We start from the raw sequence: 7,150 nt of genomic DNA, 5'->3' as shown, positions 1-7,150 counted from the left end.
CCTTCAAGTGATCATTTAGAGGATTCAATGATGAGTGGTCTAATCATTATTGAATTGATGTTTGTGGTATCATAGATGTGAAGAAGGTTCCATTGGTTTTTGAGTTGAGAGAGTAACTGTTTTTTTTTTTAACCATCTCTGATATCTTTCTCTCTAATGAGGATCAGGGCTGGGACTTACTCATGAAATGTAACTCCCTGAAACTCTAGATACCCACTTCAGTCCACACAGATAGCTATGGACTCTGTACCACCATTAACTTTATTTCATTGACTGAACTGAAGGTTTAGGTCTATAGAAACCTGCCACCCATCTGACATACACACAGGAGGGAGAATGGCTAATCTCCCGAGTCTCTTGCCCTAGCATATTGTGATATATCAGACAAGTAGTGACTAATTGAAAAGCTTCATTAACTTCTCTGCAGGGCCTCAGGAGGTATCTACCCAGCAATGATCCCCACAGAGATAGAGCAAAGACTGGGGATTGAAGCCCTGAAAGTTTGTAAGCAGAATCCTCTAATTAGTTCCCAGATGAGGGTTCAAGACACTATGGCCCAAGTGCTGAGAGAAGGGAGTTATGATGTCTTCTGCATCTCTGCTAATAAGGCCAGAGGGAAGAAACACTCAGACAAGTTTTACTTTCTTTTTGGTTGTTAGGCTGCAGAAAACTAGCTCCTTGGAGAGTAGAGAGGCCAATTAGCCACAGATAGTTACAGTTGTCATTAGCAAGACTCATTAGGCACACTATGGGTAGAGGGGAGAGGTGCCTATTCTATTCATGTAAGAAAATGTAACAACAAACCCTATGTTGTATTAATGTGTTAATCAAGTTTATTAAAAATACTTAAGAAATAAAGCCACCTGGGCTTAAGCCAACTTCCTTGCTGTCATAAGGCACTGTGCTTCTTCCTTTTTAGGGGAGCAGGGTCTGGTTATTGGTGCTATATCTTCCTCCTTAATTCACACACACACACAAATGTTTCAGTCTCCTATGTCTTCTTGTGGTCACAGTCTATATTTTCTGTATTTTTCATCTAATAGGTGTACTATGATTTCTTTACACAGCCATACGTCAACTCTACCTGTGGTTTGACAGGGTCTGGCACAATGCTGATCTACATGTGAGAGAGAACCTGTGCTGTTTCACTTTCTGAACATGGACTGTTTCATTTAATAGCTATTTTCTAGTTTATTTTTCTCTGAAAATATTTCAATTATTTATGAACTTAAGTTATTAACTGGACACATTGTAGTACTTTTCTATCAACTTGTTGTTAGAAGAATGCTTTCCTATTCCTAGATAAACCTTGAAATTATCAGTTAAAATGTACAACACAGTGTGAAGCAATATTTCCCTGGCTGTTTTAGTTTATATTTCTTTATAAGTAAGACTAAGAGACTATTCCTATTGTAATACAAATAGCAACATTGTATCACAGGCAATGAACATATTTTCCTCTCTTCTGTTTAATGATAATGGTGCTTTAAAAATGATGTAGGGTGTGTGTGTGTTGTGCGTGTTTGTGTGCATGGTGTGCATGTGTGGGTGCACTTGTGGAGGTCAGGGGACAACTTTCTCTCCTTCCATCTTTACACTGTTCTGATGCTCAAACTCAGGTCACCGGGCTCACACATCAAGTACCTCTATGTGCTGAACCATCTTATCCACCTAATGTTGTTTTTTGTAAGGAATTTTCTATGTATCTACACATGGAAACATTCATTTTATGACTCCTGCCTCTGCTGTTACACTTGAAAGTCTCTTCCTTATTTCAAATTTTCAAAAATAACTGATTCTTTCACTCCTTCTTTTATAACTTTTAAATATAATCTATGGCTTGAGAGCAGACCTAATAATTGGAATGGCCCTTCATCAAACATCAAGTGTGTTTGCATACATATGCCTGCTTCTGAATTCTGTGTCCTGTGCCACCATCTACCCACTTTACAATAGTACCCACATCACATCCTGGAAAGTCCCATCTTGACTCTTATCCCTCAAATGCTCTCACACTTTCTTCTCCACTTTAGCTACAACTTTGTTTGGCCAACTAGGGTTTTCTTCCATAGCAATTTTACTTTAGAACTGTGCTAAATTTGTAGGATAACTTGAGGGGGGTGGATTGACAGTGTACCAATATTGAACTTTTTAGATTAGGAACATGAGATCGTCTATCCATATATTCAAGTGTCACTTTTAGAGAAATATTATAGTCTTTTCAAATTTTTTGAATCTAATATTTTTATACTATATACTTTGACCATATTCATTTTTAAAAAATATTTTATTAGGTATTTTCCTCAATTACATTTCCAATGCTATCTCAAAAGTCCCCCATGCCCTCCCCCCACACACACTCCTATCCACCCATTCCCACTTTTTGGCCCTGGCGTTCCCCTGTACTGGGGCATATAAAGTTTGCCTGTCCAATGGGCCTCTCTTTCCAGTGATGGCCGACGAGGCCATCTTTTGATACATATGCAGCTAGAGTCAAGAGCTCCAGGGTACTGGTTAGTTCATAATGTTGCACCTACAGGGTTGCAGATCTCTTTAGCTACTTGGATACTTTCTCTAGCTCCTCCATTGGGGGCACTGTGCTCCATCCAAGAGCTGACTGTGAGCACATTCACTATGTGTTTGCTAGGCCCCAGCCTAGTCTCACAAGAGACAGCTATATCTGGGTCCTTTCAGCAAAATCTTGCTAGTGTATGCAATGGTGTCAGTGTTTGGAGGCTGATTATGGGATGGATCCCTGGATATGGCAGTCTCTAGATGGTCCATCCTTTTGTCTCAGCTCCAAACTTTGTCTCTGTAACTCCTTCCATGCGTGTTTTGTTCCCAATTCTAAGAAGGGGCAAAGTGTCCACACTTTGGTCTCCGTTCTTCTTGAGTTTCATATGTTTAGCAAATTGTATCTTATATCTCGGGTATACTAAGTTTTTGGGCTAATATCCACTTATCAGTGAGTACATATCATTTGAGTTCTTTTGTGATTGTGTTACCTCACTCAGGATGATGCCCCTCAGGTCCAACCATTTGCCTAGGAATTTCATAAATTCATTCTTTTTAATAGCTGAGTAGTACTCCATTGTGTAAATGTACCACATTTTTTGTATCCATTCCTCTGTTGAGGGGCATCTGGGTTCTTTCCAGCTTCTGGATATTATAAATAAGGCTGCTATGAACATAGTGGAGCATGTGTCCTTCTTACTGGTTGGAACATCTTCTGGATATATGCCCAGGAGAGGTATTGCGGGATCCTCTGGTAGTACTATGTCCTCCAACTCCTTCTATCGCCTACCCACCTTTCTACCTACCCAACTCCATGTTTCTCTTTTTTCCAAAAAAAAAAAAGGAAAAACAACAAACAATGAAAAACAAAGAAAAAACATACAAACTGAAAAAGAATAAAAGGAAATCAATAAGGTTAAAATGCCAAAATAAAAGCTAAAGTGTACACACACACACACACACACACACACACACACACACACAGTATATTTGTGTTGGCCAACTACTCCTAGACATAGGGCCTAACTTGGAGTGTGGTTATTGTATTCTGTGATAATGAATTGGAGAAAAATGATTGTTTTCCTTTTCCAGCAGCTATTGATTGAAAATAGCTTCTTGGGGTAAGACTTTGTGTCTACTTCACCCTCTAAGTTCTGGGGCCTCATCTGGATTGAACCTGTGGAGGTCCAATTGCATACTGCCACAGTCTCTGAGTTCATCTGTGTATTGGACCTACTGTAACTGGAAGACACACTTTTTTGGAGCTATCCACTACCTCATGCTCTTAAAATCTTTCTGCTTTCTCTTTCAATCCCTGAACCTTGAAGGGAGGGGTTTAAAGAAGATATCTTATTTTAAGCCTTTTTAAAATGAGATTCTTGTTTTACCTAGGCTGACATTTAGCTATCAAGCCTCTTGTTCCTCCCTACTGTGTGCTAGAAAAACAGTTTGTGCCCCAGCTGGCCTTAGAGTTTCCCCAGTTTTTTTTTTTTTTTTTTTTTTTTTTTTTTTATTCTATGGTCTCACTATGTAGCTATGGGTAACCTGAAAGTTGTTAAGTAGACCTGTTTGGTGTTGAACACATAGAACTCTGTCTGCCCTTATCCCCTGAGTACTGGGACTAAAGGGATGTACAAAACAAGTCCCCACTTTTTAATAAACTTTCAATGTCGATGTTACTTGTTGTTATGAAAGGAAGTTTAAGTATGAAATATAAATGTTGGGTTCTTTTGTGTATGTTTATTTTATTAATTCTTTATGATACATTGTTATCTAACAAACACTAGAGACCTGAAACACAGAACCACAGAACATATTTTTAAATTTACATGATTAAAAACTGATGAAATATGAAAGGTACCAAGATTAACATATCCCCAGGATCCAATCCACAGAACTTAAGAAGGTTAACAAGCAGAAGGCCCGGAGTGAGGATGCCTCAATCCCACTTGGGAGGGAGAAGAAAGCAATCATGGAAGGCAAAGGGAGGGTGGGATCTGGGTTGGAGAGGGGACAGGGAAGATAAAAGGGGAACATAATCAGGTATGGGGGGAGGAGTAAAGCCCCGAAGGCCAGCAGAAAGAATGGAGACAGGAAACTGGGAGGTAAGAGGTAGGGGGTCTCTCTAGGATGTACCAGAGACCTGGGAGGTAAGAGATGCTCAAGACTCAGAGGGAGGGACCTTAGATGAAATGCCCAACAGTGTCAAGAGGGAACCTGTAGAGTCCACCTCTAGTAGAAAGACAGGGTATCAAGAAGAGGGATAGGGTTTTCATCTTACAGTCAAAAACTCTGACCCAGAATTGTCCCTGTCCCTTCAGGGACAAATGTTGAGAAAAGACTGATGTAAAGGAGGTTCAGAGACTGGCACAAATTGGGATCCAGCTCAAGGGGAGGCTCCAAGGTCTGACACTATTACTAATACTATGGTATGCTTACAGACAGGAGCCTAGAATGACTGTCTTCTGAGAGATCCAACAAGCAACTGAAAGATCCACATGCAGATGAATACACCCAACCAATGGACAGAAGCCGGGGACCTTTGTGGTTAAATTAGGGAAAGGCTAGAAAAAGCTGAGGAGGAAGGCAACCCTATAGGAAGACCAACAGTCTCAACTAACCTGGATACCTGAGATCCCAATCAGATCTGATTGGTGGACTGAGCCACCAATCAGACAGCATACTCTAGCTGATATGAGGCCCCTGACATACATACAGCAGAGGACTACCTGGTCTGGCCTCAGTGAGAGAAACAACCTAACTCCCAAAAGACTTAAGGCCCCAGGGAGGCAGTAGGTCTGGTGGGATAAGGGGTGGCTAGGACATCCTCTTGGAAAAGGGGAGGAGGAAAGGGATGAGAAACTGTTGGAGGGCAAACCAGGAGGTGGATAACAACTGGACTGTAAAAGAGGATTAAAGAATGATAATAATAAAAAATAAGATAAATAAAAATTATTTAAAAATACTCAGTGGGAATAGTTAAATCAAAATATGGAAAATAAAATATCAATATTTCTAGTATTGGGATCCATAAGGCCATTCTTTTTTTTTAATTAGGTATTTTCCTCATTTACATTTCCAATGCTATTCCAAAAGTCCCCCATACCCTCCCCACAACTCCCCTACCCACCCACTCCCACTTTTTTGGCCCTGGAGTTCCCCTGTACTGGGGCATATAAAGTTTGCAAGTCCAATGGGCCTCTCTTTCCAGTGATGGCCGACTAGGCCATCTTTTGATACATATGCAGCTAGAGTCAAGAGCTCTGGGGTACTGGTTAGTTCATAATGTTGTTGCACCTATAGGGTTGCAGATCCCTTTAGCTCCTTGGGTACTTTCTCTAGCTCCTCCATTGGGGGCCCTGTGATCCATCCAATAGCTGACTGCGAGCATCCACTTATGTGTTTGCTAGGCCCCGGCCTAGTCTCACAAGAGACAGCTATATCAGAGTCCTTTCAGCAAAATCTTGCTAGTGTATGCAATGGTGTCATCGTTTGGAGGCTGATTATGGGATGGATCCCTGGATATGGCAGTCTCTAGATAGTCCATCCTTTTGTCTCAGCTCCAAACTTTGTCTCTGTAACTCCTTCCATGGGTGGTTTGTTCCCAATTCTAAGAAGGGGCAAAGTGTCCACACTTTGGTCTTCGTTCTTCTTGAGTGTCATGTGTTTTGCAAATTGTATCTTATATCTTGGGTATTCTAAGTTTCTGGGCTAATATCCACTTATCAGTGAGTACATATAATTTGAGTCCTTTTGTGATTGGGTTACCTCACTCAGGATAATGCCCTCAAGGTCCAACCATTTGCCTAAGAATTTCATAATTCATTCTTTCTAATAGCTGAGTAGTACTCCATTGTGTAAATGTACCACATTTTTTTTTGTATCCATTCCTATGTTGAGAGACATCTGGGTTCTTTCCAGCTTCTGGCTATTATAAATAAAGCTGCTATGAACATAGTGGAGCATGTGTCTTTCATACTAGTTGGAACATCTTCTGGATATATGCCCAGGAGAGGTATTGTGGGATCCTCTGGTAGTATTATATCCAATTTTCTGAGAAACCACCAGACTGATTTCCAGAGTGGTTGGACAAGCTTGCAGTCCCACCAACAGTGGAGAAGTGTTCCTCTTTCTCCACATCCTCACCAGCATCTGCTGTCACCTGAATTTTTGATCTTAGCCATTCTGACTGGTGTGATGTGGAATCTCAGGGTTGTTTTGATTTGCATTTCCCTGATGATTAAGGATGCTGAACATTTTTTTCAGGTGTTTCTCAGCCATTCGGTATTTCTCAGGTAAGAATTCTTTGTTTAGCTCTGAGCCCCATTTTTTAATGGGGTTATTTGATTTTCTGGAGTCCACCTTCTTGAATTCTTTATATATATTGGATATTAGTCCCCTATCTGATTTAGGATAGGTAAAGATCCTTTCCCAATCTGTTGGTGGCCTTTTTGTCTTATTGAAGGTGTCCATAAGGCCATTCTTAATGTTTGGTGTCAGTCTTGTAATAATGTGATAAAGAAAAAGCAGCAAAATTCCAATAACTATAGCCCATACTGACAATATGCCTGCAATTTTGAGAGCCATTCAATCGAATGATGTTTTATCTATTGACTTCACATTTTATATTCAGTTA

At 40.4% G+C, this 7,150-nt stretch overlaps 2 annotated features.

The window, feature by feature from the left end:
• Positions 321 to 1,943: an enhancer, noted in NCBI's record as "Crete enhancer fragment used in the GFP reporter construct". NCBI's record gives its function as "activates a minimal E1b promoter by reporter assays in transgenic zebrafish olfactory sensory neurons" and the evidence as "EXISTENCE:transgenic organism evidence [ECO:0001131][PMID:25417106]".
• Positions 337 to 918: a transcriptional cis regulatory region, noted in NCBI's record as "Crete enhancer segment used in the LSCHR array". NCBI's record gives its function as "acts cooperatively with segments of the Lipsi, Sfaktiria, H and Rhodes Greek islands to upregulate expression of the Rhodes cluster olfactory receptor genes when inserted as an array next to the endogenous Rhodes enhancer" and the evidence as "EXISTENCE:transgenic organism evidence [ECO:0001131][PMID:28933695]".

The sequence above is a fragment of the Mus musculus genome, chromosome 11, assembly GCF_000001635.26.
Source record: "Mus musculus strain C57BL/6J chromosome 11, GRCm38.p6 C57BL/6J".
NCBI classification, from domain to species: domain Eukaryota; kingdom Metazoa; phylum Chordata; class Mammalia; order Rodentia; family Muridae; genus Mus; species Mus musculus.
Note: the sequence above shows the minus strand (reverse complement) of the source record. Positions and strands in the feature narration are given on the sequence as shown.